This window comes from Balaenoptera ricei, chromosome 7, assembly GCF_028023285.1.
Source record: "Balaenoptera ricei isolate mBalRic1 chromosome 7, mBalRic1.hap2, whole genome shotgun sequence".
In the NCBI taxonomy this organism is placed as follows: Eukaryota; Metazoa; Chordata; class Mammalia; order Artiodactyla; family Balaenopteridae; genus Balaenoptera; species Balaenoptera ricei.
Window position 1 is genome coordinate 49,945,023 of NC_082645.1, and position 25,851 is coordinate 49,970,873.

The 25,851-nt window shown below is 38.3% G+C and overlaps 1 protein-coding gene across 5 annotated transcripts in view; it reads right to left on the reverse strand.

The window, feature by feature from the left end:
- Window positions 1-25,851, reverse strand: part of RBMS1 (RNA binding motif single stranded interacting protein 1) — a 208,620-nt gene that overhangs the window by 167,543 nt on the left and 15,226 nt on the right. The gene's annotated exons all lie outside the window — the stretch shown is intronic.

The following is a 25,851-nucleotide window of genomic DNA, read 5'->3' on the forward strand; positions in this document are numbered from 1 at the left end:
AGGAACTCCAGCATTAAGTTTCTAAAACACAGATGTGCTCTCTCATTCACCTGCTTTAAACATTTCGTGGCCTCTTACGGTCTACAGAATAATATCCAAAACTCTTAGCAAAATTACTCCAGTGATCCAGAACCTACACCCAATCTATCCTGCCGACGTCATTTCCTGCCACTCTCCTCCAATACTCACCCTTCTCCACACCCACTCCCAGCCACACAGAACCTCTCACAGCATGTACTTTGATGCCCTTCTGCCTTAGCACATTTTAGGTTTTCCACCAAGAATAGCCTTTCAACATTCTCCATCTAGAAACATTCTACAACTGCTTCCAAACTCAGTGAGCTTCAATGTCATCTCCTGTATGAAAGTTTCTTCCATCCGGTCCACCTCTCCCCCAAACACAAGCCCTTGGGAACGCTCCCCATATTGCCCTCCAGAGAGCTAGATAAATGTTTATCTCTCGGTTTATATTATGAGTTCCATTAACGTAGAAGCTACATCTAATTTACCTTTGCGTGCAGAAGCACCCAGCTTGTAACTCAATGAACGTTTGCGTCATTGCTACTCAAATTAAAATAATATTATAATGGTTTCTTTGAGGAAATCTCATGAGAGGTAGATTGTTTACAGCAAGCCAGAGGTAGAAAAGAAGCAAAGATGACACATGCAAACCATTTCAATTGTTTATCCTTCTCTTGCAATCTTACATATTTATCAATTCAGCTCACAGTTATCCAGGGCTCACTATCTGCCAGGTACTGGGCTAGGTACCATGTATACAGCTGTGAATAAAACAGAATCCTTGTCTTCGTGCGGCTTACAATCTACTTGTGAGATGGATGCTAAAGAAACACAAATAAATCTACAATTACAGACTGTGATAAGTGCCATAAGGGAAAAGAACAGAAGGCCATGTAAGACAGCAACTTTGAGGCTCTAATTTAAATCAGGGAACCAGGAAAGCCCTCTCTAAGAAGGTAACTGTGACAATGAGAAGTGAAGGCTTAGGAGGAATAAACCGTGTAAAGAATGGGAGAAAGAGAATTGCAAAAGGGGAAATGTCCTGGAAGGCTCTGAGACAGAAGGGAGCGTGGAGCATTTGAGAAAGTGAAGGATGGTAAGCCAGGAACCCAGTGAAGCAGGAGCACAGTGGGCCAGCCCCTCTAAGACGTGCTGGTTCCATCAAAGAGACTGTACTGTCTTCTAAGGGCACCCAAAAGCCATTAAAGATTTTGGGCAGTGTTGGGAGGGGTGGGTGGTAATGGATCAGATTTACATTTTAAAAAATACCACTCTGAAGTGAGGAATTAAAATTCCTTTAGGTAGAATTACTAGTGAGAAGGAAAAGTTCTCAGTTTATTTGATTTTCTAGTACATTTGGGATAATAGTTATTTGAACATCCAGCAAATATTATATTCATCAGTCAAATATTTGTCTCTGATCATCCTCAGAAGTTAAACCCAAGCCACCCCTGTAGCTCTTGTTTCTCTGAAAATATACTTCACGTATACGAAGTTACAGTACAGATCCTGGTTCCTGGAATGCCACACTGTACGTGCCAACAAATGTTTAATCAGAGCTATCTTTCCAAAGTGTTTAAAGCCTCTTGTCAAGATAAAGACTAGTATCTGATGTTGATTGAAACTCAATTTTTTCATTTTAACTTCAGTTGAAGACTTGGCCTTTTCTACCTAAGCTGCGGCTTTATGAATGGCATATAAGAAACAGTAAAGGCTGTTACTTTTGTTTGTTTAGAAATGTCACACTCCTTCTCTCTGTTGAGGACAAATTCACTCAAGTTACAGTTATGTCACAAAAAGGAGATAATGCACAGTATCATTTTTAGAATGTTCTTGTGACATTTTGTTAAACCAAAAGAAATACTACAACCAGAAAGAGGGAGAGGAAGGAAGAAGAGAAATATAGTTGCAGGATGAACAAAGACTAACAGGAACACACATGTGCACACTTCAATACATGGATTTTGGCTGGCAAGCCACAATGTCCCATGGGCACTACTTAGAGCTTGGGAAAGAAAACTATGAACATGCCTGGAGAGGACACCAAAGAAATATCCAACATCCAGCCAAGACAAGAAAAGAAAGAGAGCACAAGGAAAATTATAACCAGCACACACAATGCAATATAAGCTCCTTTCCCAAGCTTTTAATGGGCAGTGATTTACCCAATATCAAAACAATGTTTGGAAAATCAATGAAAGAAAAGGAAATCCAGACCAAGCAAAGGAGTAGAGAGCAACGACTTTCAGCTAATGTAAAAGAAGTGGGTCTTAATAGTTTCAGAAAAAGAATCTTGAAATGGTAAAATAGTAATTGTAACACTTATAGTAAGAACACCAATCATAAAAGCTAAGCTCTGTTTAGCACATACTTTGTGTTAGATACTGTGCTAAGTGCTTTCCAGGGGTTATCTGATTTTAAACCTCTTACCAGCTGTACGTGGGTAGTAATTTTATTTCCATTTGAAAGATGAGGAAACTGTTGCTAAATCAGTATCACGAAGCCAAAATGTGAATGAGAGGTCACGTCCATCTGACTGGAGCTTTTTGCAAATGGATTCCAGGTAAGTTTTGGTGTTCCTTTTAATCTAGATAATTACGAGTTTAAATAGGATACACTATAGATTTTTATATTAACTCTTTTAATGAAAAATTTTCTAAGTAATATTTTAGATTTTCCGTCTTTCTTAAACACAATATCCTGAGCATCTCTACAGATAAAGTTCTCTTAATAATTCACCATATACTGAGCATAATCTGAACATTAGCTATCATGTTTTACCTTAATAGCAAACCTCAAGAGATACTAAAAAATGTAGGACTATTCATTTCTATACCAAATGAGAGCAGAAGCCTCTTTGAGTTGTTCCAGCTTTTTCTGTTCTGACTGTCTAGTCCCTCACTGCCAAGTTACCAACTCTAACGTTTAGCTGCCGTCAGGGTACTGAGCTCTAGCAGGAGTCTGCCTCTCGCACTCCCTCTCCACTAACTCAGCTGCTTCTTGCTTCTCCAACCTCCTCTGGAGCCTCCAACTGTCCTCCATGGGCTATTTTCTCAACAATAATAGAGATATTCGGCCAAACCAAGACAACTACACTTCCTTTCCAGCACCCCTCAGCTGGCCAGTTCCAAGGGACTTTGTGTAACTTAACAGAGGTTGAGAAGACTAACGATCCTGTGAATTAGTAGTAGTAGCCCCATTTTACAGAGAGGTAAACTGAGGCTAAGAACTATTATATGTTTATATTAGAAATATTAGGCTTTCACAGCAAATAAGTCACAGAGCTTTGAGGTGAACATGGTCTTTCTTATTCCTAAGCTTCACTGCCACAAACAGGAGTGGGGGTGGGGGTTGGCGGGGAGCACAACATTTCTTGCGGCACCAATGGCCTCAAGAAATAGCCACAATTTGCTTTATGCCTTTAAGGTATGCTAAGTGTTGAATAATTTCACAAATACACGTTGAAATCATATGACATGATTCAGAGCATAGACCAGAGATTGCTAAGTAGGCAACATACAACAGCTGATCAGCTAGCTGGGCAGTGCTGCCTTCGCATTAATCAGTGCCGGCCCGAATGTCACGCTTTGACACATCACGTGACTTCCTCAGTGATTTCCTGACACTTCTGGGTGCAACCCACCACTTTTGAGCAATTTATTGCATAAGAGTGAGACAACTTTGCAAAGAAATATAGGTTTCTCTAATACACATTAAATATCTCTTAGAATAAAAACACTGTTAGCATTAATTTTTGCATATCATCACACTAAAGCTTTACTGATGACCATATTCAGACACTTTATTTGGATGCTATAAATGGCACTTATCTCTCCTATTTAGACCTAATTCTATTTCAGCCTGGTTGTCCCAATTCACTTATTTCTTTAACCAATATTTATTAAGTAGATACTCTGCTACAGATACTCTGTGCTACATATTATACTAGATGGCAGGGTAGAAGTGACTCTTTCTATAGTACATAACCCTGAATGTTTACTTAGGTGCAGTGATTGTAATTGGATTAACGTGTACCTTCATTTACTCACAATGATCATTAAAATTGTCAGTATTTAAAAAGTGGATCAAGAAATTTTCCATTGAAGTTTCACACATGAAATTACACTAAAGAACGTTTTCTTCCCGATTTACTAATATTTAAAGTTACCAGGGTCTTTACCCAAAGTGGAGAGGTCTTCACACAGCAACTACACCCCAAGAACTTCCTTAGAAGCAAGGAAGTAAGAACTGCTGGCCACATCTTGGGGTCCTGGGACTCAAAACGCACAGACAGAGAGAAATCTCCAGAGAAATGTTTTAAGCACAAGGTCCATAATATACACTACATGCACAGTTGTGAAGAAAGGGGTTCTTGGCTGGGACAGATCTGTAAGTCTCATTCACTTTAGACTCACAAAGCCTTTAGGTGCTGCTGTGACGCTTTTCTAACCACCAATCAGAGGCACACTGGCAAAAACTGTACCAGCTTACATAGTTCCTTAGAAATTCAGGCAGCACCTTTATGAGACTGCTTCAGAGATAAGACCTAATACCCACCATGTCTAATTGCTTTTGGATGCAGTTACATTTTGAGATTGGCCTACAGTTGGTCTGCATTCATGTTCCAAACAATCCTGTTAATAGAGTGTCTATGGCACTTCAGATAGTTTCCATTCATGTAGATTCGAGCTTTCTTGGTCTTCTTTCTAACACTGGCATGTTTATTCCAATTTGCCATAAGTATCTACTCCTTCTTAGGGTTACAAAGTTGTTGTCTCCCTTAGAAAAAAAAAACTGTAGTGGGCTTCCCAAATACATGACATTTAATTTCATCTTAGAAAAGTAAACAGGACACCACTCAAAGTGCTGCCATTCTTCCTTCTTATAAGATTTCCATTTAAAATGCTTTCATTTGATCCTCCATGATCTTTGTAATAGTACAAATGCTTAAAAGATTAAATGCATTTGGGGGAAACTCTATATCCATAATTCTTAATGGCATATTTCAAATAACTGAAAATGATACATATACTGATCTTTAAAAATTTCAAACAGAAGTACGAACCAACATAAGCACTACATTTCTGACCTATTTTAAAACATTTTCCTCATTCTTCCACTCATTAATCATTATTAACCGTGGACCAACTTGTATATTATTTCACGTGTCATATGGTTAATCTTATTGCCTCAAGAGACCAGGGCATTTCATGATCAAAGTTCTCAATAAATAATTTATTCCACTTTTCCATTACTTTGAAAGTAAAGTTTCAGAAGAGTGCCTGATACTAATACTTGAAGCACAACAACTGACTTACTGGATAGATGAGATAAGGTCTAATGCACCCATCTTCTTTCTAAGAGACCCGTTCGTCAATATTGATTGAACCCAATGTGCACAGAAGCTTATATTAGGAGAAAAGGTCTAAACACTATTTTACTTCAAGGCTAAGCTTGCTGAGCCATGGGAGAATTTATGCCTTTTCCTACGCCAGCATCATTAACTGGGAAGAATCCTTACTTACAATCTAACAAACACACAATTAAATCCATTAACCTTGTAGATAAGTTAAAACAAATCTCTGGGCCCAAAGGAGGTAGAATCTCCCTGAAGCAGGTGACGATCCTACCCCGCCCCCAAAAGTTCCATCCTTGACCTGCGGCGAGGCAATCAAGGTGAAGGTCCTGCTTCTGGTCATCAATTTGGGGATGCATTGGCTTTTCTGTGGGGATAGAAGTTGAGGCCACTTAATGACTCTGAGAGGCACAAAGTGAGAGGGGTAGGAGGAGAAGGTGGTGACCAGATCTGGGGGCCTTCATCATTTAGTGTGTCACCAGGAGGTAAGCGAATCAACAGCCAGGCTCCAGAAAGGACAACTCGCTGATAAGGACGCTGCAGTTCAGAGAGGCTGAGTCTCGGTTAAGGTCACTGGGGTTTGGCCACAGGTCATGGGCTGGTGAGGTACCAGGAGAAGGAAGTCCCAGAGCTGCTGCTGCAAGAGCGCTCACTCCCCTTTCTAACACAGGTCATCAGACAACCCATTGCTTTTTCTGTATTCTTCTCTTTGGCTGTTTTGCTCCTTGAAGGCTGCCCTTGACTCACCTTATTCTCATTTTACTAATATGACAACCACACTGAGCGGGGGTGGGTTTCTCTCTGGTCCCTAAGCTCCCTGAGGAATGACCATCCCCCATCCCCCGTTCTGGTGACCATAGCTCTTCTATAGACACGCAGCACCCTCTTGTTCTTTGTTCTTCACCCAGTCTGCTACAATAAGAGTGAGATGAGCAATGAAGCTTAATATTATCCCTCTCAGAAGATGTGCTTTTTTTTTTTTGAACCAAAGACAATGCTCTGACGGAAGGAACAAAGTGTAAATGGTGGCATTGCAAACCTCAGAGAGAGGCAGGGTGGCTGTGGCCTCGTCTGCCGTTCTAGAACTTACTTCACTCAATTCAAGTATGTGTGGGGCAGGGTGTGACTTCCTGTCCCTTTCCTTTTACTTCTGTAAAGTCAGCACAGTGGTCGCTGAAGGGCCCGAGCCTGCACCTCCATCACCTCTGGAAGGAGAGCCCCTGTGGCTGGTGTGGCTTTATGAGAGCTCTGGGACCGTGGCAAGCGCACAGGGCCTTGAAGGCTGCAGAAGACACCCTGCCCTAGTTCCCATCCATCACCGCCACTGCCCGCCCTCCTCCCTGAGTTATGACCTCTGTTTTCACTGCTCTATACTCCATTAGGTCCACACAAGTATTTGCCTACAGCAAATGACTCAGAAATTCTTCACAGATACACGTTTCCAGTAGAATATAATAGAAAGGGAGTCAGCAAAAGGAGAGAGTTTAATTTCCCTTGGACCTGCGCTTATTTTCTTTTAGGCATTAGCCATGTAGCTGTTTGCTTAGCTGTGAAAGAATCCCTCAGGTTTATAGGCAGCTGAATGGAATCACCATTGTCATCTTCTTGATTTAATAAATTCAATCAATTTTCAGTTTTCTATGGCAACGGAAGGCAAGGAGCAGAGCAGATGACCCTGAACAACAGATAACACCAGTTAGTATTATTGTTTCAGCTATTACTATTGTTTTATGTGCTCTGCCCCCACCAATTTCCTTCCCCAGCTCTCTTCTGCTTAGCCCAATGGGCCCCAAACTTGGATGTGCACCAACTTCATCTGGGGGAGGGTATTCAAGTGGCCTGAAAGCATACTGTGTTTTGAGGAAAACCAATCTGTTCTGTGCCATTTATCACAATAACTGGCAAGCAGACACTAAAGAGTCTGTGCTTAAGACTTACTGAGTTCACAACATGCTAAGTACTATATAGAAAAAACAAGCACATGACTCCTGCCCTCTACTCTTAGGCCTGCCTTTTGCCCAGGCATCTCAAGGTAGCCCTGAGGAGACCTTCTTTTAATCTAGAATTTAACATCTCACACCGGTCAGATGAGGGTAGGAGAGAAAGGGACAAAAGACAAAAGGCTGATTTTCTGATGGCAAGGGCAGTGAGCGGTACTCAGGAGGAAAACTTCACAACCAGGTGATTTTGGAGACTCTAGAACTGGGTAAGTGGAAATGATACTCTCAACAATAAGAATATTTGGCAAGAGAAATAGAGAATTTGGGCAAAAAGGTAAAGAACATATTAACGGTGGTCATTTGCCAGATTTAGCGGGCCATTTCAACAGAAGAATGAGTACCTGAGATGAATGGAAGAGATTTGAGGTAAAGGCCATCTAACACTTGCTATTTATACAGTAAAGGCAAAAGCATGCCAAGGAAATGGGCTCTTCCTGCAGAAATGAGAAGAAAACAGAACACACTGTCAGGGGCTGAGAGAAAAAAGCCCTGATCCATAAAATTAGTCATAATGCTTTTTTTTTCTTTCTGACAAAACCAGGGTTTCATTTCTGCTAATAGTAGTTTCCACATAAAAGAGATGATATCTTTTCTAGAAAAAAGAGGTTCAAAAAGATGTTCAGATTGGTCAGGATGGTTAATCCAATCACTGTAAAAGCTGATTCTTACTCACTTAAGCTACTTAATCCAGAACCTCGCATTAGATACCTACTTTCATTTTATAATATGCCTCTCAAAAACATCAGTTCAGGCTGCTACGAGACCGAGTGTTTAGGGCTGAAAAATGATTATTATGGAGTCTTTTCAGCCAGGATTGTCATGGGAAGTGGGGAGGGGGTTAGTCACCACCCCTTTGAGAATGAGATGCACTTCAGTGTGGTTCAACAGAAACCTTCAATGAAGGGCAACCAAAGGGTTTTTAACTTAATGTCTCCTATTTTATTCCATGGCTATTCCTTTTTCTCATTCGCAAGGGTTTTGTTTATTATGTTGTCTTCCTTCTCCTCTAAGGTTATGAAAAAGAGTTTGAATTTTGCAAAAGTAAGTAACAGTTAAGCCATCTACCATGAACTTTAAAAAAACCCATTTTGCATATTTTACTAAATACTAAAGCCTGTTTGAAAGAATATGGAGGAAAGGTACTCTCCTGCACACTGGTGTCAGGATAAATTAAGACAGCCCTTTCAGAGAGCACAGGACGCACCAAGACCTCCCACTCCCCTGCCAGAAACAGGCCTCAGAGGAGCTCCCACACATGCGCACAAAGGGACCCATAGAGAGATATTTGTGGAGACATTTCCAGAACAGTGAAAAAACCTGCAACAATCTAAATATGCATCAAAAAGTGAGTAGACAAATTACGGTATAAGACAGAAAACTACTAAGCAATAAAATGAATAAAACTGATCTATATGTAATCAACATGGACAATCCTCATAAATGTAACCTGTGAATGAACAAAACTGCAGAATGATACGCTATCATACACATAGTATGATATCATAAATGCAAATGTAAAAACACAAAATAATCCTCTACTATACATTGTTTTATTAATACACATAAATGTAGAAGTATAAGGACACGAACATGAAGAATAGTCTCAATATTCATGGTGAGAGGTGCCTCTGAGAAAGGAGTGAAGGCACTATTTTATTTCTTCGATTAAGAAGAAAAAAGGAGGTAAAGCATATGTGGCAAATGTTAATAACTATTAATACTTTAAGGTAGATATACAGGTTCTTATTCTCTGAAGCTTTCTGGAGGTTGATTTTTTAAAATAGTATAGCTTTAAATACCTTTTATTTAAAAGTCATACATGTTCTCTAAAATCATTCAATTGCCCATATACTCATGCATTCAACAAATATTTGTCGAACGTGTCATTAATTCTGGGATATGAAGACTAAGAAAAGATCCTTGCCCTTGTAAGGCCCACATGAATGGACTAATCCAATTTAATAGGAATTGTGTCACATTCCACAACGTAGATTGCTATATACAATAAGGAAGGATCTCCATGAGGTTTGAATTTTCCCAAGAGTAACTGCAATGTACTTATTTACAGAATAGCATAGTACTACAGTTCCACAAATATAATTGTCAATATTTATCTTTAACTATATTCTGGCCAAGAGTTTTTCAAAGGGCATTGAAGCAAATGAGTTTTGAAGATGTTCCAAAGTTGAGTTATTATCAGACAGACAATCATAATGATAAAAAGACAAATAAGTTAATCTTTCTTTCTCCAAAGAGACAGATTAATTGGCCAGCCTGTCACTACTAATGACAACAATACGTGATGCAGTAAAACTTGACTTTGGCATAGTCATTGCAACACTACAACAGCACGTCCAACATTTTATGACTCGACTCTGTAGAAATTCAAAACTCAAAGTCTTGTCTCTCCTGTTTTTCTCTAAGGTAGCTGTGTAGTCTTTGCATAACAAACATACATCACCACCTACACTGAAAAAAATCAGGTCCCAATATTGTAGCCTAACTCCAACATTATTACTCCTGCCAAACTCAATACTACATTTTTCATTCAACCTTTTTTATTTGATAAAGATGAGAAAGGTACCACTTTTTCAGTCATCACCTGTCAGCCCTCACGCCTGCAGTCAGGCGACCCTATTATTTGTTTTCAAAGAGGGACCAGGTCTAAGGGTGAGAAAAAGTCAGATACTAACCAATCATAGCCAGTATCAGAAATAAGGAATCCCGGGCTTCCCTGGTGGCGCAGTGGTTGAGAATCTGCCTGCCAATGCAGGGGACACGGGTTCGAGCCCTGGTCTGGGAGGATCCCACACGCCGCGGAGCAACTAGGCCCGTGAGCCACAATTACTGAGCCTGCGCATCTGGAGCCTGTGCTCCGCTACAAGAGAGGCCACGATAGTGAGAGGCCCGCGCACCGCGATGAAGAGTGGCCCCCGCTTGCCACAAGTAGAGAAAGCCCTCGCACAGAAACGAAGACCCAACACAGCCATAAATAAATAAATAAACAAATACTTTAAAAAAAAAAGAAAAGAAAAGAAAAGAAATAAGGAATCCCAGCAAGAAATCATTAAAGCAGGCTTGCCTCAGGAACCAAGTGTGAGGACTGTGGGACAGAATTCTCTCCTCTCTCTATTGCCTTCTCCTGAGACTGCTCATCAGTCATCAAAGTTCACGGTAGAACCCATCAGATTAGAAGCCTAGTTCAGATTACCCAAGTTATGCTTGGGTCTGATCAAGCAGTGGGAAACAAGAGGACAGATAAATAAATTAGGCCTGGGTAGGGCTACAGGTATGTGTATACACACACACACACACACACACACACACACACACACACACTCCTGAATTTCAGTCTTTATGTAGTAATTATGAATGTCATCTAGCTTCCATAAAACCTCCCTCTCTGGGTAATTCTCACACTTATCAGAAAAGTCTGTGTTAGCCTAAAGCGTATTCATGTATTATTATCATATGGTACATACACACTCAAAGTGCTTTGATTATAATCTTATTGCAATTTATTGCCATCCCCAGTGAGTTACATTATGTCTGTCAATCATACCTTTAAAAATAAAAGTTTCTAAAATCATTTTCTTTTACGACATTAAATTCACTCAATAAATTATGCAGTAGTAAGTTATAGAGAGTCTCAGAATATAACTGAATGGAAATATAAAATATTATTTGCTTTCAATTGATGCTTTGCCAAATCCTAAAGAGTAAAAACTCTAAATTAGATATCTATCTGAAAAATGAGACACCAAAGCAGATATCAGACTAATTTTGAGATTTTTAAATTTGAGAATTAGATTAGCGAGCCCTCAGTTTTATTTTTATCTGAGGTAAAAGCACTCATTTCTCATATGGTAGCACAGTAACCAAAATCTAACATGTATGCAACACACACACACAAAACAAAAGCCCAAATTTCAAGCTTCAGGGCCAACACCTATGATATAGTCAGATGCAGCACCTGCTTTAGTGGAATTCTATATGTGTATTCAATCTCTATTGTGAATAAATCACTTCAGTGAGCCTAAGAGAAATTTAAAAAACAAAACAAAACATAAAAACCTACATGAAGCTCTGCCCTCAAATGAAAAGATGAAGTAGAGTGAAAATAGTTTGGCTTTGAAGTCTAACGCAGGTTTCAAATCCTGGCTCAACTCCTTACCTACTGCATGGCCTCGGGCAGGTGCTTCACCTCTGTGAACCTCAGTCTTCTCTTACATAAAATGGGATAATAATAATTATCTTCCACAGGTTGTTGTCAGGATTAAAGAAAATAATTTCATAGAGTACCTGACAATAGCAGGCAATAAATAAATATTAATTCTCTTCCTCCTGTCTCTTTTCCCAAAGAGGAAGAGAATCACCTGGGACAAAAGCATTAAGAAAGTGTTGGCAACACTCATGAAGGAGAGAAATGAATAGTCTGTTAACAAGTGGAGATTACAATTTGGGAGGGCATTCTACTCTGCACATGTGATAGCAAAAAAATGGGCAAGGATCAATTGCTATGAGAAATGCAAAAGGATGCAACTGACCAGTAAGTTTGTAAAGTGGAAACTTAGCCATAAAGGAAAAGAAAGAGTATGTAGTCAGAACTAATGAGAAGAATGAGGGCTTTTGATTAAATACCTCTTGGACTCTGGACTGTATCACTTGAGTGCCACCTGCAAAGAACCATGATGAAGTACAGTGGGACTTTGTTTCCCAAAGCCCAAAGAGGCTTCTCAGAATTAACACTAAGACGTTAATTGTCATCCACATTGGCTCATACCTTCAGATCCAAGAGGGTATCGTAACCATCTTCTACACAAAATAAGCTTTCTGGCCCCAGTGGCAGCCAATCAGCAGAACCTCTGTCTGGGCTTTCAAGTGCCATGGACCAGCTGGATAACTGCAACCTGAACAAATACTGTATTTCATGAAACCTAAGATGCCACCAACAACAAGATACACCATTATTCCACGTACCACTTCGAAATAAAAAATGAGGAATCTGATAGAAGAACTCTATAGAAAATGGGGAGAGCAAGGGGGGGGGGTCCCATCATCTGGAGTAGGGAAAACAAGAAATAAACTTACTGCACTGAAAGACACAGCAAGGAAATGTGCATGTCTCAAGCTCATGACTGGCTGAAGAGAAGAAAAAAAAAAATCTCCTCCAAGAATTGGAAGTACCAGCTGGTACGATATCCACACAACCAGTGTGGCACAACAAAACCTCAAGCAGATTTAATTTCAAGTGGGCTCAGATTGGTAGTGTCCCCAGGTGGCTATCACAAGTAAACCCAAATCCACAAATCCCCTCCAGAAGAACAGGACTTTCACCCAGGCTGGCAACCCCTCAAACATGCCACCAACCAGACAATGCACTCTGATTTCAGGGAAGGTTAAGTATTGGGGGGAAATGTGTACACTTGGAATTAAGGAAATGCAGTAGCTGTTTTCTTAAAAAGAATAAGATGATATTATATATGGATCTGGGTCACTCAACAAGTATTTATTCGTATGTGTCCACTATATGTATAACAGAGGTTTCAAAGCAATTTGAAGGCACGACCCATGCTTGCAAGCAGCTTACTAACAGTCTCTCTGGGAACATAGATTCGTGTTTCTATCTGATTTACTTTTGGATTGTTTTGCCAAAATGGTTAGAGTGCTATCCCAAAATGGTTAGAGGAGTAAATGCACAGGTCCCCCCCTTCTTGGGTCTGTTATTTTATGGTCTAGCATTGAAAGGTTGTCTTTAGTCTGCTTTTTTGCCATACACCTGAAACACTGTAAATCAACTATACTTCAATAAAAAACAAACAAACAAATAAATAGCTTTAATAGAAGTAAGCTTATTTTATTTTCATTCCTCCAATTTCAACAAAAAACATATAAACTACTTTCTGATAACTTTGATTAGCTCTCATTCAAAATAACATTATTATGTACAGCATGTGGGACATGCAATTTTGATCATTTGGTTAAAATATATAGCATAAGTAAATATGATTAACTTCTTTTTTATATATAAATTTATTTTATTTATTTATTTTTGGCTGCGTTGGGTCTTCGTTGCTGCGCGTGGGCTTTCTCTAGTTGTGGTCAGCAGGGGCTACTCTTCGTTGCGGTGCGTGGGCTTCTCATTGCGGTGGCTTCTCTTGTTGCGGAGCACGGGTTCTAGGTGCACGGGCTTCAGTAGTTGTGGCACGTGGGCTCTAGAGCTCAGGCTCAGTAACTATGGCGCACGGGCTTAGTTGCTCCGTAGCATGTGGGATCTTCCCGGACCAGGGCTCGAACCCGTGTCCCCTGCATTGGCAGGTGGATTCTTAACCACTGCGCCACCAGGGAAGTCCGCTGTGGCACATTAACTTCTATCTTGGGCAGGAAAGTTGGAGGGAATTTTATCCTTAAGCCTTTTTTAAAAAACTGTAAGAAATCATTGAAGCAACTTTTACTCATTAATTCAGCTTTGAACAGTGAACACCTAATTTACTGACCACGAGAAATTTGAACTCTTGCATGAAAAGAGGTAGCAGGGCTAGCTTAGTAACAGCCCACTGAAAAAATTATTTGTTAGCATTAGTTCTGCCCTTACCCATGATACAGTCAGTATTTACCTGTGTTGGGATTATTACATGTATACATGCCAAAACCCAGACCCAGGGGACCCTTAAACAAAAAGTCTCTGTTTGATGCCACTTCATGGGAAATGTTCTGTTACCATCATCTGAAGGAACACAGGTTTCTCCTCCTAAGACAAAACCACTTGATTTCATGCCTTTATACTCTTCTTACAATGCCCTCAGTCCCCACTCTGAAGTACCACATGTCCAGAAAGTCATTTAAAATAGACAAAATGATTGACTTGGTAACTGTTTACAAGCAAACGTTAAAGAGAATCTCAGGGAATAAACTACATACAAATTAGACATATTACAGGTACACACTCTCAAATTCCACGTGGCCTGGCTCATGTTTACACATTAGATCATTCCTTTTTTTTTAAATTGAAGTATAGTTGATTTACAATGCTTCAGGTGTACAGCAAAGTGATTCAGTTATACTTATATTTTTTTTTCAGATTCTTTTTCATTACAGGTTATTACAAGATACTGAATATACTTCGCTGCGCTATACAATAGGTCCTTGTTGTTTATCTATTTATATATTGTAATGTGTATCTGTTAATCCCAAATCCCACCCCCCGACACCGCTTTTCCCTTTGGTAACCATAAGTTTGTTTTCTAAGTCTATGAGTCTATGTCTCTTTTGTAAATAAGTTCATTTGTATCATTTTTTTAAGATTCCACATATAGTGATATCTACAGAGATAGATCATTCTTCCATAGCATTTTCAGTCTCTTTTCCAAATCTACCTTCATTCTCAACCTTAACTCAAACCAGAATCCTCTCTGTCCGCCTCCCTGGATGTGAAAAAACCAGAGGTTCTTGCCTGGGTCTGATTCTCATCCCCTGGGTCCTTGCTCCCACCATAGCCCTGACTCCGGGCTTCCCTGGACTCTGCCCATGCAAGTTATGTGGCCCCTGATGGCTACTCAGGGCTTCGGGGCCCCAGGGACGTCCAGCATCTTCTAAACTCGTCATTTCTCTAGTAGTTTTCAGCTTCTTCCAGGTTGGACAACCCTCCACCAGAATCACTATCCAAAGCTTTATAATTGCCCACATTGGTACCCACCTTCCCACGTGGTGTTTTTCTTCAGGGAGCCACTAATCTCAGCATTTATATCTGGCCCTTCTGATTTCTCTCAGGACCTTATTGGTATCCCTATAACTAACTCTCACTCAAGCCACAGGATTATGCAAACAACTCAGAAATTATTCTTGGGAAGCATCAAGAGAGTTGTCACAAGATATATAATTATAGGAGATACACATTCTGTAATGTAACTCCACAAGTGAGTAAAAGAGAGATTTCAAAAAATAGAATAAAGTTAAGGAGACAAAAAGCTGACCTCGTAGTGAATAGATAAAACAATGAAGGGGGCGGGGCTATACATTTCTGAAAGGCAGAGTGAGACAAGATTCTTAATAAAAGATGCTCAGGCTGCATCAGCAGCCTCCTAATGCAGATAACTATGATTTTCACTGAGTGCAGTGCTCCAGAGCCAAGGCGATAAAACTGCACATAATTATTTTTAAATCCATGAGGCTGTTGTGCGGGTGTAGATGTAAAAGAAAAACAAATCCAAGCTGGTATTCTGCTTGGAATAGCTCCACATCACACTCCCCAAATATTATTCTGTTCACCCAATTTATTTTTACTTTCTAGCATATGTTAATTAACTATATTATAGATTTTTTTCAATTGTCAGTATAAAACAGTGACATCATTCATTTCCCACAGGGCCTAGTACATGGGTGTTTTCTTGATTATATGAAAAGAGACAATATTTATAGATTAAATTTGTTCTATTTATCAAGCACACCAATTTGTTGTTCTTTTCCCATTTTTCTATTGTTTAATATGAGACCCGTTCATACTTAACTATATATTCTATTTTAACAATTGTGATTTGCATACACATAAACTTCTTGGAACAGTGCCTGGCATATAGTAAATATTCAAAAAATGTTAGCTGTAATCATTAGCATTATTATTTTTGTTACTGTTGTTCAAAACAATTTACCTTACTACAATGCAGTCTCTCATCGCCTACACCTGCAGCTGTGCAGGATGAATTTACATAGTACTTGAGTCTTATAAAGTGGGATTCCAAATTCAAACAATTAAGGAAAAAACGTAGAATCACTTTGCCTAGGTGTCTTTTGTACATATCACAGGCACATTTGATTTTGCGCTTAAATATTTTTGCGGTCAGTAGTGAAAAGAACTGTTTAACACTGAAAGAATATTTGAAAGAATATAGACAGCATCTTCGTTAGGTACTGTCTGTATTCTTAGTTAGGGGTTTTCAAGAAATCTCTGACACAGTAGCCACAGAATCCACTTTAAAATATATTCAGAAAAAGCTTTATTATGCTTAGAGTTCCCCTCACTTCCAACCCATTTGTTTTGCATCTGCTGGATTAATTTCCCTGAAATGTTGCTGTTTCTCAGCTTAAAACCTATAATCGCTCCCTACTGCCCAAAGGATAAAGCAAGAACTTTTCATCCGCCTTGTCTTCCTACATGGATGCTAGGCTCTCTGCACTGCTCTTCTAGACCACCCCAAACGTACCAACGCTATTCTGCCACCGACACCGCTGATCATCACCATGCTATCAAAGCTGAGCACAGATGTTGCCCCATCCACAGAGATGTTTTTGATTTATCCTGAAGTGAAGTGAAGTCTATTTCTCCACCTTCCCATAGACCATTCTCCTCATACCATCCACAGCCCTCAACTCAAATTGTGAATGGCTATTAATTACATACTATTTCCCCTAGTTGTATTGTACTCTCTCCAAGAGTGGGGATATGTCTTCTGACCTGTGAATCCTCCATAGGCCTAGGTAAGAGTATTTGTGCAATGAACATTAGAGTGGAAGGAAATGTAACAAGAAACCAACATGAGAATCATGACATAATTCTTTTAAGTTCTAAGAATGGTCTCTCTCAGACTCATGTCCCGCTTAACTTAACATTTTTATATAAAATTTGAAAGAAGTGGTACGCATTGAAATGCCACATCTGCATATACCACTCTTTCCTGTCATCACGACACATACTGTGCTGATGAGGCTGAGAAAATGGGAAAGTGAGTCAAAAAGGTGACAGATGATCTTCAATATCCATGAGTAAGACTAACACAGCCCACTAAACTACCAGCTACAACTGGAACGGTGTCCGGGAGTCATTTTGGACCACCTGAAAGGTGGCAGCTCGACATGAACCACAACCCCAAAGAGCAATGAACATTGGGCATGGCGAGTTATTTAATGGAAATATAATTGAAAATCTAACGTTACTATGCACAAAATTCAAGTGCATTAGGTTACTCTGTGAAGTTGTAATTATTGCCCTTCCAAACAACTAAACTAAATTATAAACTAGAATGATTCAAAGAAAAGAAATATAAAATTAGGATTCTTCGTTCTGGAAAAATATTAATTTGAAAGAGATATTTTTAAAGTTTATAAAATCAAAACCAAACTTAGTCCTGAAATTATGAAAAGAAAGGAATAGAGGAAACATTTGAAATGTGTATTTTCTTGAAAAAAAAAAAAAAAGGAATCCAGTAGTACTGCACAAATATATGTGGATCCTATTGCTCTGAATGTCCTTAAACACATAAACGGGTGCAAGAACAGTCTAGTCATACAGATGATCGATTCACTGGTTATTTAAAGGATACTTGGGGCATCTGGTTGACCCTGTCCAAATAGGGTCAAAACCATGTTTGGGAAATCCTTAGTCTAATTCAATATAATCTTTCAGTTATTCTAATTAAAAGTGGAGGCCCACCAGGTATTTAGAGAAGTGGAGAGAAGGATTCATGCTACAAACGAAAGTAAAGGACAAAAAGTGGTCTGTATTGAAGGTTCTAAACTACAAATTTCAGGCCAGGATTAGGGAGAGGCAAACATTTCATTTTTTACTGAAAAAATCCTATTTCAGATAACCTTTTATGTTCTGAGGTGCTTTAACACTCAGTCATTCAAATATCCTGCAAACTCTTCATATACAAGTTGACAGTCCTTTTTTGTTTAGCCATTTAACAGGTCAACTTTCTGTCAAGCAGTTCAAACCTCTCTGGAAACATGCTTAACAAATTCCCAAATTTTAGACAACAGACTAGAAAACAGAGGCAAAAACAGCTGGAGTCATTGGCTCCAGTGATCTAAACTGAGCTCAAATCTTCCTCTTGATATTGAGTCATGTGATTACAGCTATGCTTTATTTTGGCCTCAATGTAAACTAATTTTCGGAATTATAAAGCCAAACACATCCCTGGGAAGCCTATAGGAAAAAAATACTACAGGGAAAATCCAATACATGTATTAAAAATATATATTTATATAACTGAAAGACAGAACTATAAATCAATCTCTTAAATATTTCCACTTTCCAAAAACAAGAAATTGCTTCAGTTGTGTATCTTTCCCTCTTGTGGTTGCACTGAAGGATCAACCCTTCTGGTCTAGCTCTAACTATTAAATTGACCTTATCTAACTTCAAGGAAACATGATGTGGATTTAACACAGCCTATGTTTGGTTTCATTTTAATCTATGATATTCTGTTGCCTCTTTACCTTTGTTATTTTTGATAAATGTCTGAAAGTGGGAACCAGGAAGTGCATTTTATATTAATTTCTAGTGTAAAAGTATCTTCAAACAAATAAATTCACTTTGTAATAAATTTAAACACAATCTGCCTTGTTTATAGAAGCTTACATAAAAGTCCAAAGACCTGAGTACTTAGGCTCAGTTGCAAACAAAATAAAAGTATGACATTCTTTGACAAAGAAATAATTCTCATTCGGTGATCCCTTTATTATTGCTATCTTTAGTTTCCATGCGGGTTTATGTGAATAAAATAAAATAAAATCCTACATGCACTTAGACAGAATTACAAATGAATGTTCTCTACTCCTGTTTATGTTAAGAGTTCCAAGAATGACTATCATGTGAGCATAATGGCGGTCTTTTAGCAGTGCTGACATAAAAGGGCCGTTCCACTGTGTTGTTTAATTGTATATATTCCAATGCTAGGCAACTCTCCAAACCTTACTGTAAACATTGTATAAGGTCTGTAAGTTCAGCAAAATAATGGAGTTCAGGCTTTTTACAGTTAATTCCAAGTGACAGTTGACTTCTTTTTAGGATTTGATATGTTTGCCATGATTAGTGCAGATTGCTTTGTCACATAAAACAAGCTAACATTTGGAAACTCAGCCTAATGTTATGCTCAAAGGGTGTCATTTTTCTCCCCACGAAACTGACTTGGGGCAGTATTTTGTTTTCCAGGTCTATAGAAAAAGGTAATCTATTACAGTTTGTTGGGCTAAGGTTGGAGATATAGAAATATATAATCAATAGCTATACTGAACAGTTATTAAGTATACTGTTTATTGTGTTATAGCAATGGAGAGATTTTGTTAGTTTGATAGAAATTATACTTCAAAAGAATTTCTAGTCAAAATTCCTGTTTTTGTCCACTCAAAGTAGACACGAGTTTCTGTGCAATGATTACGGAGGAAGGAAAGGCAGAGAAACAGAATAAAAGGTAGTACATTCCTACCCTTGAGTTTTATAAGAATGAGACTCATTTACTGTTCAAAGGACATTGTTTATACATTCCAGACTTCCATCTTATAATTGCTCCAGGATTTGTAAAAAGGAAATCTCAGCAGGGCAGCAAAATTTATTCAAAGCAATAGCTGCACATAATTGGTATAAAATACCAGAAACAGTCTGCTCTGAAAACTCCTTTCTCAGCAATACAGATTTCTACCCCTTCAACTCTCTTTCTATATTCAAATAAAGTTTGACTTCTCTTCCATTACGTAAATCTTTCCTTCCCCTACCCAGATAATATTTTTAAAAGGTCCCATGAAGAATTTTCAATGCAAATGATGTGAGAAACTTTTTTGATGCTCCTTTGGTTTTATTAGTGTTTACCTGGTTACTATGGCAACAGATAAGTAGGCAGAACTCATGTTGTGGAAGAAAGCTGGTTTTATCTTTTATAATTTCCCAAAATATTATGAGTCAATTATGCGTTTTATCACACATAAAAGTGAGTTAAAATTTCATTGCTGTGTTAGTATCATCTCAAGAACTCAATTAAAGGAATAAAAAAAGGAAGCTTAAGTATGGATGTTATTATACAAACTTGAAAAATACATTAAAGGAAGGTGAGTCACAAAGTGTGATATATCCCATACATTAAACCACACCTTTCTTCAGCACATACCATATCATTGGTCTATAGTGTTTGTTGGGTTTCTGACAAAATTCCTTCAAAAATGAAATGGAAAGAGGCCAAATAACTGCATTTTCCTATTTAAAGTGCCGTTTCATTTTAAAAGTTACTTCAGCAACTTCTTTTTGTATATTGATGAACAAGCTTACAGTAGCTATGCTAATTTAATACCACTTTACAATGCCATTTGACAGGATTTTAGCAGATGTTTCCTTACTGACACAAACAAGAATTTGTGGATGATTTTGTTGCTCTTTTTAGAAGAGAAAAAAAAATCTCCATGAAACTGGAAACATCACCTCTCAATATTAGGGACTGAAAAATGTTCTTGAGTGCTGATAGTTGTACAACAATGTGATTGTACTTAGTGCCACGGAATTATATACTTAAAAATAGTTAAAATGGTAAATTTTATGTTATGTATATGTTACCACAATAAACAAAACAAAAACATTCTTGAGTTTGTACAGCAAGAGTCATTTTTAAAATCTGCCATAATGACCTTAGACCTTGTTCACTTTAAAAGGCACAGTCTCATATATAATTCTTATGGCCTACTAAAGACCAATCAAATAAAGCACAATGTGGAAAAGGCAGGCGAAAGGTAGGCTTGAACGGAATAAGAATAATCAGAAACCAAATATCCATGAACTTAATGCCCTGAAAAATATTTTCAGTTGCATTACAGGTAATATGTCATATCCATGATGTAATCATCTGTTTTTCCTTATGGAATAATTATGAACTTCAAGTGATTGTTTTTTCAGATTCTGGACTTAGTGTAATGCAGATTTCTAAAGACAGGCTAAAAAGAAGAAAACTTTATAAAAACGGCCAAGAGAAATCTCAGATTTTATCATAAAGCTGAATATATATTATATATTATATGTACATAATATATTATATATATACAGTAAACCCAAGAAAATAAACAAAAAATGAAGACTCTAAATATCAAGATCTTAAAGAGAAGATATATACACCTTTAATATATCACTATTAATGATAAAATATAAATGATAAAATATGATAAATATCATATTTTCTTCTAGCTGGGTACATACTAGACTTCCTAGCTTCATTCTTTGAATATCTTCTTTGTAACCAATTGCCTAAGAATGGAAGCAACTAGTATGGTACAGAATATCTACATTATGGAAATAAATGTGTTGTTTTTTAATTGAAGTAGACTTTTTAATGATGAGAAACCTGGACACAATGGTCTATTTTTAAACATAACTCAGTCTAAATAAACATAACCTATATCTGTAAAGCATATCCTATATAACATAAAAGGGTTTTTGCATCTTTTGCTTTACTTTTACTAGCCAAAAAGCTTTAGGACCAACTCCATCTTGGGTGTTTTTGATTTTTTTTCCCTTTACATTCTGGTCTCCAGTATTTGCAGGGTTCCTATACATGGAGACTAGCAATCTGAAAATCTGTAAATGCAGGATCCAACTTCTTACTTCAAAATGGATTTCACACAAAGATTAAATCAGATAGTCCATACTTCCTTAAGAATTTACTAGAGATGTATTGCCCAATATGAGAGCCACTAGCCACATGTGGCTAAACCTTTTTAGTGTCTTAGTCACACAAGCCACATTTTAAGTGCTTAATAGTCTCCACAGGGCCAGTGGACACTGCATCAGCCAGTGCAGATATAGAACATTCCCATAATTGTGGAAAGTTCTACTGGACAGAGCTGCACTAAAGGATTGCTTTAAAGAGCAATCTTCCCAAATCTACTTGAAATGAGGTGCTTTGGATTACTTTACAATGCCACTTCAAAGTATTTAATGTCAACACTTGTTTGGTTGTTTTCAATATCTATCTATTGTGTAAAGCAAGGTACAACTCCACTAGCAGACAATTTTCTTAGAAAGTTATCTGCTATTGATAGCAACAGGCCTGGCAAAATGCTTTGCACATAGTAGGCACTCTACTAAATACTGCTTAGCTCATTCAAGGATAATACAGATTTTTAAGAAGGCAATAAGTAGCACTGTTAATTGAAGGAAAAAGAAAACTATTCATTAAGAAAAGTAGTAAGCGGCCATTTATTTATTTGACAAATATTTACTGATCCCCATTCCTCCATTTGCCTCTCCACCTTCTCCACCCTATTCTGTGCCCTGAGAAGCTGACCCATAATGCCCTGCATCAGAGGGACCCTCCTCCCTCTGGCTTCCTACAGATTCCAATCGGAGGCACTCGCAGGAGATCCACAAATGGGAGGGAAGTGAGGGATGTCTGCCCAACCTAGGTTGGCCTTGGCCCTCAGCTAAGGTCACTGCTCCTCTCAGGCAGCCCTCTTCGCAGGGCTCCCCTTCTAGCTTCTGGGAACTGCTCCCACCTCTAGCCCTTCAGACCCTGTGTAGTAAAAATACCCATCTTTTGCTGGCCTCAGAACATGTCATTATCCCTTTGTGGTTTCCCTAAGTCCTGCCAACACATTTGTAAATATCCTTGTTTATTAAACATCCCTTGAATACCGAGTTTGAGTATGCAATATGTTTCCTGTCAAAACCCTGACAACTATAATCACAAACCCTTCCAGACACAGTTCTAGGCCCTTAGAGACCTCCAGCTAATCCTAAAAAACATCGTTCTTAGAAATGTAGCCCTTTTAAAATATTTAATTGCTTTTCAATAATAATGCCCCATCCATATGTTATTCAAAAACTTACAAGTAAAATTTTCATTTTAATGGACCTCTCATTTCTTTTTTTAAAAAATTTATTTATTTAATTTATTTATTATTTTTGGCTGCACTGGGTCTTCGTTGCTGTGTGTGGGCTTTCTCTAGTTGCGGCGAGGGGGGGCTACTCTTCGTTGTGGTGCATGGGCTTCTCATTGCAGTGGCTTCTCTTGTTGCAGATCAAAGGGCCCTAGGTGCACGGGCTTCAGTAGTTGTGGCTCACGGGCTTCAACAGTTGTGGCTCGCAGGCTCTAGAGTGCAGGCTCAGTAGTTGTGGCGCACGGGCATGTGGGATCTTCCCGGACCAAGACTCGAACCCGTGTCCCCTGCATTGGCAGGCAGATTCTTAACCACTGTGCCACCAGGGAAGTCCGGGCCTCTCATTTCTATACACATTACATTTGTTATATTTAACTTGAATATTTTGTTTTTGTACTTCATGAAATGCTGATATGACAATGACAAACTAGCTTAATAGTAGTGATGGCCTTCTAGGCACAAACAAGGAGTCTAATAGTAAAGCTACAGATTGAGAAAATTATTTAGGTAATTTAGACTAAAAACCCGTTTTTATCGTAATCATGTGTGTATTTTAAGCATTAGCATTTCACCCCTAAAGAATTCTGGCTGTGCTTCATACTTCTCTTTATCATATTAGTAAACAATAGACATGGATTCAATTTAATAAACATTTATTTAACTACCTACTATGTGCAGAGCATTGTAATAGGCACAAAAAATGAACAAGGCATATTTCTTGTCTTAAGAATCTTACATTCTTATAAAGGAGATAAGATACACACAAATTACTGTTAACAAAATGATATATTAAACTGTTACTAAATTCAGTTTAAATACACATAAAACTTCATGCTATGCTTTTTCTTTCCTGATATTCTGACTTGTTCCATCTTATCTCCCAACATGTAAATTATATTACATTATAATGAAATTTATTACATATAGTCTAAATGAAATTCCACCTAGTGAAAGTTAACATATAATAAGGAATGAGGAAAGATCAAATTAGTAAACTCTTATGTCCCCATATTTTAAACATCCTAAAAATGAGATTTTATCAGCTGCCCAAGAGTAAGCATATAATAACCAATGCAGAACTAGATATATGTGCCTTAATAGGCCTGTACATTCTTTAAAACGTGAGTAAACTTTGCTCAAAAGCTTCGTCACATATTGAAAAAGTTAGATAAAAGGTTACTAAAAACAGAAACATTTAGTTTAGGAAGTAAACTTGGATCAGAAAAAAATTCCCTGTTTCTAAGGATAATAATTACTCCTGTGCTTACTGGAACCCTGACTTTCCTTTAAGTCACTCTGATGGAATACATATGTTTTTAACTTAGACAAACAATGTGCATGACTTCTAAAGTGTCACGCAGGCCCATCTTTCCTGCAATAATTAAATAAGTAAAGGAAATTCAAACACAAAGCTACCACTGTGTTTTGGGAGAGACTCAGAGCAATTTACACACACACATTATTACTAGCCAAATATGTTAGAGCAACACGGTGTTTTTTTTGTTTCGTTTCGTTTTGCTTTGCAACATGTTGTGTAAAGATGATTCACTCACTCCACCTGACAGAACTTTCTGGCCCAAGAAATCAACTGCTCTGTAAAAGAGGCACCCTAAGATGTTTTAAAAAGGCACGTCTCTCCCCAATCTTTAAAAACACCACCACACTGGAAACCTCCTTGACTGTGACCCTTATCAACTACTAATGGTCCACAAACAATTTGTTTTCCTTGCAGATAAGGTAGTGGCCCTAATATGATGATGTTAAATCACCCACAGGCCTTTCTGTCATTTCCTTCTGCGCCATCCATGGCTTCCAGAGTTCACCAGTCACGATGACACACACTAGTAGGAGGAAACCCATAAGGTTTGAACCAATCAGCACTGAGGGTTTTTGCAGCAGTGAGAAACAAAAACAAAACAAACACAAAAGGCTACTACAGTTGTACCTTTGCTCAATCATGCATTCCTCAGAAGTTGGTTGTAAACCTAATACGACAAAATAAACTCACCCTTTCCAACTGACTTAAGAAATTATTTCACAAACGATTTCTCTTAATATCTAATTACTCTTTAATAGGCCATGGCTCCTGATGGCTCAACTTTAAGTTATACTTTCTGTCAAAGACTTAGAAATATGTAAGTGAACTTAGGGAGGCATTTTCACTGAAGAACGTTTTGTAAACTGTGGGAAAATCATTCTCTCTTATTTGCTTACTATATCCCAATTTCTCCTGTATTTGATTTGCCTAAAGTGAGGCATATGGCCAGGCATGTTCTTTCCAGCTAATGTATTTAATGAGTATATGATCCAAACAGCATGAGGGAAAAGCTGTATCCAAGTAGCACAATGGACCTGTTGATGCCTCCTACTGTGTGTTTTCTTTCTCTGAGGTCTTCTATGTAATTGACTAAAATGGAGCTCCTGAAACCCGATCCTATATAAATGCAGAAGGCTGTCAACTATGTTCAAACAACTCCTGAAAAAAACAAGAGATACTAGAGACTAACGTGGAGTGCTTGGCATTAGGAAGAAAGTGGTTCCCATCAGAGCGGTGAATGAGAGGGTTGGCTTCAACAAAGAAAGGAGGTGCTTAATCAGAGTCTCTCTGGGTTGTGCTGTTGTTGTTGTTTTGGTGACCAAACAGGTTACAGCAGGTAGTGATGGCAGGACAGAGAAAGTGTAGCGAGAATGAAGTAGTCTGGAGTGTATCCTGCTAGTGTGGGAAGGCTCCAGGCGTGCTGAAAACGTGAGAGGGTTTTGGCCCCAGACACAGGGCTATGAAAACAAAGACCCTTAGGAACGTGGTAAAGGAAGAATCCAGAAGGAGACAAGGCCTTGAATAGG